Source organism: Bidens hawaiensis, unplaced genomic scaffold, assembly GCF_021521415.1.
Source record: "Bidens hawaiensis isolate Kalapana, Puna unplaced genomic scaffold, B.hawaiensis_p1.1 tig00055092_1, whole genome shotgun sequence".
Lineage (NCBI taxonomy): Eukaryota > Viridiplantae > Streptophyta > Magnoliopsida > Asterales > Asteraceae > Bidens > Bidens hawaiensis.
Genome location: NW_027506319.1, coordinates 72483 through 81703, shown reverse-complemented (window position 1 = coordinate 81703; position 9221 = coordinate 72483). Strand labels below are relative to the sequence as shown.

Genomic DNA, 9221 nt, shown 5'->3' with positions numbered 1-9221 from the left:
GGGGGCCGCCGCATCGCGCGAGTGTATATATATATATGTGTGTATGTATATATATAAATGAACTAGAATGCTTGATTTCTCTGTTAGGAGAATATATTTTATAATCATTTTTATAAAATATCCAAAAAAAATACAAAATGGTTCTTCGAGCGTTTAGGTTTCCTATAAGCCAACATACACACACATATGAGGACGTAATATTACACACTAAGTGTTGGCGCTTTTGTTTCTTCAATGCCTTGATAATTAAACATCAAAATGCACTAAAATAAATAACTTATTGAAGAAACACATAACCTAACCCCTTACGGGCTTAGATCCAATGAGTCAGCAGGAAACGGGTCAAGTATAAACCGACTAACGATATGGGCACAATCTCCAGAAGTCCAATGACAGAAACCTGCAAAACAAGCACCGTGAGCTCGTTACGGGGAGAACAAAAGGGGGGGGGGGGTCTTCCTGTAACCACCCTCTGACGTGAGAATAAGTTCAATTTCCGACGAAGATAAAGTACTTAAGTATCGAGAGTAGAGAGTGAAGAGTAAATGTGTTACCTCAAGGAGATTGTGAGGTATTTATAGCCGAAGGATGTGGGAATATTATTGGCCCAGCTGTCTCATTCTAGAATATGCCCTTGTAACCGCCTAAACATGTGTCCTCATGTAATAGGTTAAGCTATCCGTCCCATGTGCATGGTTGTAACAACCTGGACACGTGTCCGTATATGATAGGATGAGATAAACCTGGCCATGTGTATGGTTGTAACAACCTGGCCAGGTGTCCTTCCTCTATTGGCAGAAGGGTCACGTGTTTCCCACGAGAGGATCTTAGTAAATCTTCTAGAATGAGGTTGGTTAATCACAGTTGTCCTATGACGTTGCCTTCTGGTCATCCTTGCGGGTGTAAACAGTACCCTGCGGATGACTTCTGAGGGCATCTAGATCTCCCGCACATAGTCTCTAGGATAGATAAATATTCTTCCTTTGTCGAGTTTTGCGGGTGGTTTATGATGGGATCCCCTCTTAGCCGCGGGTGTTACTTAAGGGTATTAAGGTCTTTTTAGTACCCTCCCTCTATATGTCCCTCCAGTCCATTGTTTCCTCCGCATGAAGCTTTTATGCGGGTGAAATTTTGGACTTAAGATATTATTGGGGATTTTTTGAATTTGCAAGTTGTTGTGGAGATATTTTCTGTTGGTGTGGATAACGATGAAAAAGTACGAAAGGACATTCTACCGGCTGTCATACAGTTGACGTGACGTCAATGCCGGCTGTAGCTATACCCGACTGTTCACTTTTTTCGCTTTTTCGGTTTTCCTGCGTGAAGTGGCGCTATTTCGTTGGACCACCCATTTCTCTCTCCACTGTTTCTGTCTCATCGCATTTATTACGATAAGTATAAATACAAACAGTTAACCTCCGTTTGAAATTTTGTTGCCTTTGATTTCTCATTGGTTTTCTCAATTTCTTTCTCAAACATTCGATCAATCACTTTTATATTTCAAAATTGCTAGGTGTTTCCCTTTCTCCCTTCCAATAATGGCCGGTGAAAAGAAGTCATCTTCACCGAATATTGATACTGTCGAGGTTAATTGGAGGGAAACTGACTTTAACAAGGTAGTTACTGCTTATGGAATTCCACCGGAGTGGGAACCAGAATTTTCTGCTGCCGGGTCTGTCGTGAGTAAACCCCTGGCCAACAAGATGGCCGTTTACGCCGAGTCCTTTTCCTATGGAAATCTTAGGTTTCCGATAACCAAGTTCCTGGAAACTTACTTATGGGTTATGGGATTCATCCCTCCCAGATCCATCCTTTTGGTCTCATGAGGATTCGCCATTTCGAATTTGTGTGTAGGGAGAACGGGAAGGTGCCCAAGATTGACCGATTTTCGTTCTTTTATCGAATGCATAACTAGGGCGATTGGTTTAATTGTTTCTCTATTAACAAGAGGGATTACGAAGATATCGTCAATATTTATGGTCTGGCGCCGGAATGGGAACCGGAGTAACCGGCTGCCAGATCTGTTGCTAGCCAACCTCCTCCGAAGAATATGGCTTTTTATGCCGAGGACTTCACCACAGGGAATCTTCAATTCCCGTTGACAAAGTTCGTCGGGGCCGTCTTGAAGGAATATGTTGTGCACTTATCGCAAGTGCATCCGTTCGGACTTTTGAAGATCCGGCATTTAGAATTTTGTTTCCATGCCAACAATTTAGTGCCTTCTTTTGATAATTTCGTTGTCCTCTACAAGATGGCAATCCGTGGTGGATGGTATAGTTGGTCCACCAAGGGTAAGAACATCATAGGCACTAAATCGCCACGCAGTGCCTATGAATGGTGTCCAAATTTCTTTTGGATTCGAGAAGATATCTTTCTCTTTTCGATGGTCCGCCGTTCCTCCGAAGAGAAGCTGCTGGAGATACGTGTTGCACCATATGCGAACCTTCCGTGGTTCCAAACGAAAACCGGCGTACCCACGCCTATTCGTGCGATATCTGAGGGAGCATTAGTGTGTGCCAGTATGAGCCGTCTATGGCCGTTCCCTGACTTGGAACCGTTTTATGAGAAGCCTGATGGGAGTATGCATTCCTTTATTTTTTAAGCATTTTTGCTTTTTCTCTTTTTTAAAATGCTAACTGTCTAGTTTATGCAGGTGAGGGATCGATCCTGTGTACATTGTTGGATCGTATGCAGGGATTGATGGCTCGTCACCCTCAGGATCCCAAGAAGCCACCATTCCTTGATGGCACCGGCAACAACTTCTTATTTCCCGCTGACGGGTGGTCCATGGGACAACCCTTAATTGATCTAATGCCGTTAGTAATCATGTATTGAATTGGTTTATTTTGTGGAATTAGATAACTACGGTGCTTTTGGTGAATTGTAGGTTCAAAGGAGGTTCCGGGGCTACTATGATGTATAATGAAGAAACCTAAGGAACCGGGTACGCGAGAGATGGTCAAAAGAAGTGAAAACAAGAAGGCGGGGCTGAAGTCCACCATGACCCATGGTGTAGACCGTGGGCCACGGTCATATATAATCAAAATGAACAGAGGCCACCGTACCGTGGACTCTATTCCACCGTGGCCCACGATGGAGACCGTAGGCAACGGTCCAGCATTGCAAGAAGATCACCGTGGCCCACGGTGTAGACCGTGGGCCACGGTTCAGGTCGTAACTGCTGATTTCTTTTGGTTTATTACTCGTTTTTGGGCTGTCTTTTCACATATCTTCCATTCTAAACACCCTAAGGACGATTTTTAGAGTACAAGAACAATACTTTGGTGATTGTAATCATTCGTTTGGGTTTATGATTCGTACGATTATCTTAATTGATGTGATGATTAATCAAACGATGTGTGGCTAGTACTCATTGTGTTATCTCCCGAATTGTAAGGGTTTCAATTGATTGCTTGTTATTTGTTTATGTTATTTGTGGGATAGTCTTTTGATTTTATGATTAGATTGCTATGGTGATTATGAGATTGATTAGTAATTGTTAGTATGGTATAAATTCGTGTTCTTGAGAATCTGTTCTTGGTGCCATAGGCAATCGAGATTTAGTAGAAGAGAATTAGGGTTAACAATACTAAAGTGATTATTGAGTGACAACCTTGTGTTTTTATAATTCAAGTACTTAGTCATCTTTTATCAAAATCAAATGCATTCTCATGAACTATGTCTATGTAGTTCTTCCCAAAGGTAAACGTTAACATTATCAATATTGAAAACCTGAAATCGGGAGAGAACATTGTTACTTATATTGTTTAAAACTCATTTATTGCTTTAGTTCTTTTTGCTATTAAAATCAAACAACAACTCTTTGAATTTACTTTTGCACTTAGCTTAATTTAGTTTAATTACAAAGCTACTTAGTAATGCATTTTCCACAAACTCCCTGTGTTCGATACCCGCTTACCTCTATCTATCTAGTTGTATTCGGTTTATTTTTTAGTGCACAACGTGTGTTAGTTTTTGTAGTTATTGTTTGTTATTTTCGGGTTTACGATGGTTGTGTTAGTGTGCAGGTACCTACAGGTGTATGCATACTAGAAGATCTAACAGGTCATCACCACTAGTTATCGATCCTGAGATTGACAGAACACTTCGGAGAAACCGAGTCCTACTTAGGGAGAACAAGTTTCTTGGTTCTCCAACTGCATCGAACAGCACCATGGAATCACCAGTTCCCACTTCGGGTTAAACATTACCATCCACACCTCCACCAGTTTCACCTACACCTATCACTACTAATATACCTACAGCATCAAGTGAATTGCCACCTCAGACAACCGAACCCATCCCTGCTCAATACACCTACGCAACATCATCCACATAGCCATCTATTTCCAACCTTTTTCCTACCTTTGGTGCATCATCATCTTAACAAAACCAACCACCAACCTTTCAACAATCACAATCAAGCTACCAATATCAACCCCAACCTTTCATGTAACATTAAAGATCACAAGGTGACGGATACGGATATGGTTTTGACAGTGAATTTGAGGTGTATGAAGTGGAAGGTTACTACATGGGAGGTGATGGAAGCAAAAGGGTAAATCCGGGAAATTTTGGTTATGGTCAATGGCAACAACTGGAACCGTTGCAAGAGTTTAATCGACAACAACCATCGCCGGTTGTTCAACAACAAGCTCAACAACAACCAACGGTTGTTGTTAATAAAGTTCAACCGCCACCGATTATTCAACAACCGCAAGGGCAACCTCAAGATCAATAGTTCCAACTACAGATTCCCCAACCATAGTTTCAACAACAATTTGCGCAGCCAAGGCCCGTTTATAGGCAAATGGGTCAACCAAGAGTACCAATGGGGGACCAAGAAGGCATGCAAGAGAGATGGTAAGGGGGATTGAAGCCAATTTCCGACCCATAATTACTAATAATCTGTCTTCGGTGGTCATCCCTCACAATTAACAAGGGAGGACATTTGAAGTAAGAACCAATTCCCTTCAAAGTCTTCCGAAGTATAAGGGTCTAGCAACGGAGGAACCTTACTTCCACTTGGAGGCATATGATTCCATTTGCAACACAATTGGGGGTCAAGGTTTTACATCGGATGAGGTGAAGTTGGTTCTATTTCAGTTTTCATTGGAAGACAAGGCAAAGAGATGGTTTTACACTTTGCCTTCCGCGTCTATTTATACTTTGGATGAAATGCAACAAAGATTTTGGAAGAATTCTATACGGCCCAAAAGATCAACGATGCTAGAAGAAGTTTGAGAACCTTCCAAAACCAATCGGGGGAAATGTTTCATGAAGTATTCGAGAGGTTCAATATGATGATCAAGAATTGTCCTCGTCATGGTATTGCTTTATGGTAATTGTTGAATGCGTTTCATGAGGGTTTGAGTATGGACGATGAACGGGATTTGAGGTCGATCATGAATGGCACATTTGGTACCAATTATGAACAAGATGATTGGGCATATCTGGAACAAATGGCGGTTACTTCAAAGAGAAAGGTCCAAATCAGAAGAAGAGCAAGACCGGCGATTGGTAGACCTCAAGTGCAAGCCGTGGAAGAAGTAAATGTACAAACCACTAATTAGGTAATTGATGTTTGTACAAATTGTAACGAGTTGGGTCATGCTTCGGAGGTATGTGGGGTAGGTCAAGCCCCGGTGGAGGAGGTGAATGCACTTCAAGGGGGAGGTGGTAGGAATTACAACATAAACTCCAAAACCTACCACCCCGGGTTAAGAAATCACCCAAATTTTTTATATGGAAACTCGGCCACTCAACGCAACTCGAACTTTCAAGGAAATCAAGGAAATTATGTTCCTCGTCAACAATATAATAACCAAGGTAATTTTCATGGCGGGAATAATCAAGGGTTTCAAGGTCAATGAGGTGGCGGTCAAAGTGGGTCAACGGGTCAAAGTTCATCAAGTGGAAACGAAGTTATGGACATGTTTAAGTTGATGCAACAAGACATGCAACGAAGAAATCAACTTGATGAAGTGAGACTGCAAAAGGATGAAGTTAGAGATAAAGCCATCCAATCGTTGACTACACAAATGGGTCAACTCGCAACTGAAGTGTCGGACTTGAAGAATAATAAGGGTAAATTTCCAAGCGACACAAAGGTAAATCCATTTCATAACTCTTCTCGTAATGTTCATATTAACCACGTTAGTGTTTTAAGAAGTGGTAAAGAATATAAAAAGGATTTGTCACCGGGTGTGGTTGATGGGGAAGTTGAAGATATTAAGGGTAATAAAGTGATGATGAAATAGTAACAAATAAATTCACTAAACATGTCACTTTTGAAAAACCATTACAAAATCTGGGTCTAACTTCAAATTTAAAAAATAAAAATACGGAAGTAGAACCAAATGCGGTTCCATTTCCTTCTGCTTTACTTGATCCGGGTAAGAAAAGTATCATTTCAAGAAGGGGTCCTCAAAAAGAAGAGATGTGGGAAGTTTTTAAACAAGTAAAGATAAATTTACCTTTACTTGAGGCAATTAAACAAGTGCCCACATATGCTAAGTTTTTAAAGGAACTATGCACTCAAAGAGGCAACAAAAAGTGCATCTACGAGTGGATTTAACTGACCGGGTAAGTGCGGTTTTAAAAGGAGAACTTCCTCCTAAGCTTCAAGAACCGGGAACTGATGTACATATAAATATACATCTTTTCGACATCAAATAATCTCTAAAAACTACAATTTCTATCCAATAACACAGCATAAAAGACTACTTATCATGATAAAACATAATTTCAGGTGAAACCAAGTCTCAAACGAAGAAACAAGCGATAAGACGAAGAAAAACAGAAGAAAACACAAGAAAACAAAGAAACACGCCCCCATGCCTCAAGAAACACGCCCCCATGCTTCTGAAACAAGAAAAGACAAAATCTGGAAGCAAAAGTACTGGGCCGTGCACTTCATGCACGGGGCCGTGGAGGAGAACACAGAAAAGACAAAGAAGAATTGAGCACATGTCACTAAAAATCACAGGGCCATGCCTATCAACCACAGGGCCGTGGCCACGTCACAGAAAAGACAAAACAAATCTGGCACATGTCATAAAAATACACGGGGCCGTGCTCATCAAGCACGGGGCCGGGTCTCACTCTCCAGATTGCCTATAAATAGTGGCTCTTGTGCCATTTGAAGAGTGTGCCTTGAAAAGAATTCTCTCCGGTTTTCACTTATAAAAACACACACTAACACTCTCTTTGAAGATCTAGTGAAGAGTTTGAAGGTTTGGAGGTCATCACCACTAATCATCATCATCAACCATCATTACCATCATTAAGAAGAAGGATTCATCTACAATTGGTTAGATTGTTCCAAGTTTAATCATGTATTTGTTATTATCAATCATCTTAATGTTTATCACTATGCTCATTATGAGTTAAACTCCTTTTACCATCTAAAATCTATAAAGAAGCTTTGTTTTACTTGATAATTAACCAAGACATGTGATGTAGTCTAGTAAAGTACATGGTTATATTACAATTATCTTTTGATGAGAAATGTTTCACCATCTTAAATCACTAAATCAAAGTTGGTGGTTGTCAATATCTTTGGCAATCGTTCATGATCGATTCATGTTCTTGAAAGATAGAAATACTTTGATACATTATCGAAACATTGATCCTTATATTGTACTTAGAAATGATGAGATATAAGTTATGGTGTATTTTTCTAAACCTTGGTAATCCGAAAATGGCTTTACTTAGGATATCAAATTAGTTAAAGAAACCATATGTTAACGGAATGTGTAATTATAACCTATATAAATCAACCAAGGGGAGGTTGTGTGATGAACTACAATCACCCGAAGTTGTTAGAATTGGTATTTGAGAAATCGAAGTCAATCCTAATCTTTCTACTTTACGAAACTACTTGTCAACTCAAATCGACATCATTGAGATGGTATGACATTAGGAAAGGGCGGACTTTAAAATGCGCATACCATCTCCTTAGTGCCGAAGATGCTCACTTAAGGCTTAAGGAGCTATCTATCATATATTGCTACGGCAAGTTTATCACATGTCTACATATTAATTATCAATGCTAAAATGGAATGGATTCTTGATCTTAGATGGTAACCTTCGCATAATTGAACAACTCGTTTAGAATCTCTTTTCTCAGTCACCTATATATTATATATATAAGTATTTATATTTTATAAAAAAAGTTTAAAAATCAACCCCAAAATGATTAAAACCTCCGATTGAAGTAAAACAACGATTTATTATTAGAAACCTTTGTATCCACGGATCGATACTTGGTTCTTACCAATACTATTCTACATATACGACAGGTACACTTGCCTGTTTTGCGTGTGTTTAGTCTTTGTAGAAATCACTTTTATAAATTTAAAACACGATCTTGTGCAAAAGCAAATCATCCAACCTCTTATAATTTTAAGACGCACGCGCACATCGCATCAAAGTTTTTGGCGCCGTTGCCGGGGATACACGGTACGTTTCTAAGAACGATCCAAGTTTTAATTCAATCATTGTCTATAATTGTACAAATTTTTAAATTCTATTTTGTTTTATCTTTATAAATTTTTAACTTTTATTCTACTTTACGTTAATTTTCTTTTACTATTAAACTATATAATTTTACGGCTAGCCTACTTTTTACCTTAAGTTACCTTACTTTACTTTAGCTTAATTAACTTAGACATTAGTTTAAAATAGCTTAGCCTAACTCATAGTTTAACTTAGACTAACCTTTAGATTAACTTTAGCTAACTTTTACTTTAATGTAATTTTGATTTAGCCTCATGTATGTCCTCTACTTTTGAGCCCGAGCTTGTTTCTCCAATTTCTGACTCGGAACGACTCTTTCGTCGACGAACTCGTAAACGGACTACAGAAACCGCAGAAGAAATCAAAGACGAATCAGTAAACGCCACCGCATCAGGTAAAATCAAACTGAAGAAATGATGGCGGCCCAGAACAATGAGCCGAACATGAGCCAGTATGCCAAGCCAACTCTCGAAGGATATGGCAATGGAGTGGCTCCACCTGAAATTACCAAAAACTTCAAAATCAAATCTAGCACCATTCATATGGTAGAAAATTCAGTTCAATTTCATGGTCTCCTCGACGAAGACCCTCTTTCTCACATATCTCGATTCCTAATTAATATGCGGAACTTTTAAAATCCAAAACTGTTCAGACGATCAAATCAAACTCAAACTCTTTCCTTTCTCACTAAGGGGCCAAGC

General features: G+C 39.5%; 1 pseudogene; it reads left to right on the top strand.

Annotated features, from left to right (window-relative positions):
- The first annotated feature begins 2050 nt into the window (after nucleotides 1–2050).
- Nucleotides 2051–9221, top strand: part of LOC143617490 (uncharacterized) — a 37749-nt pseudogene continuing 30578 nt past the window's right edge.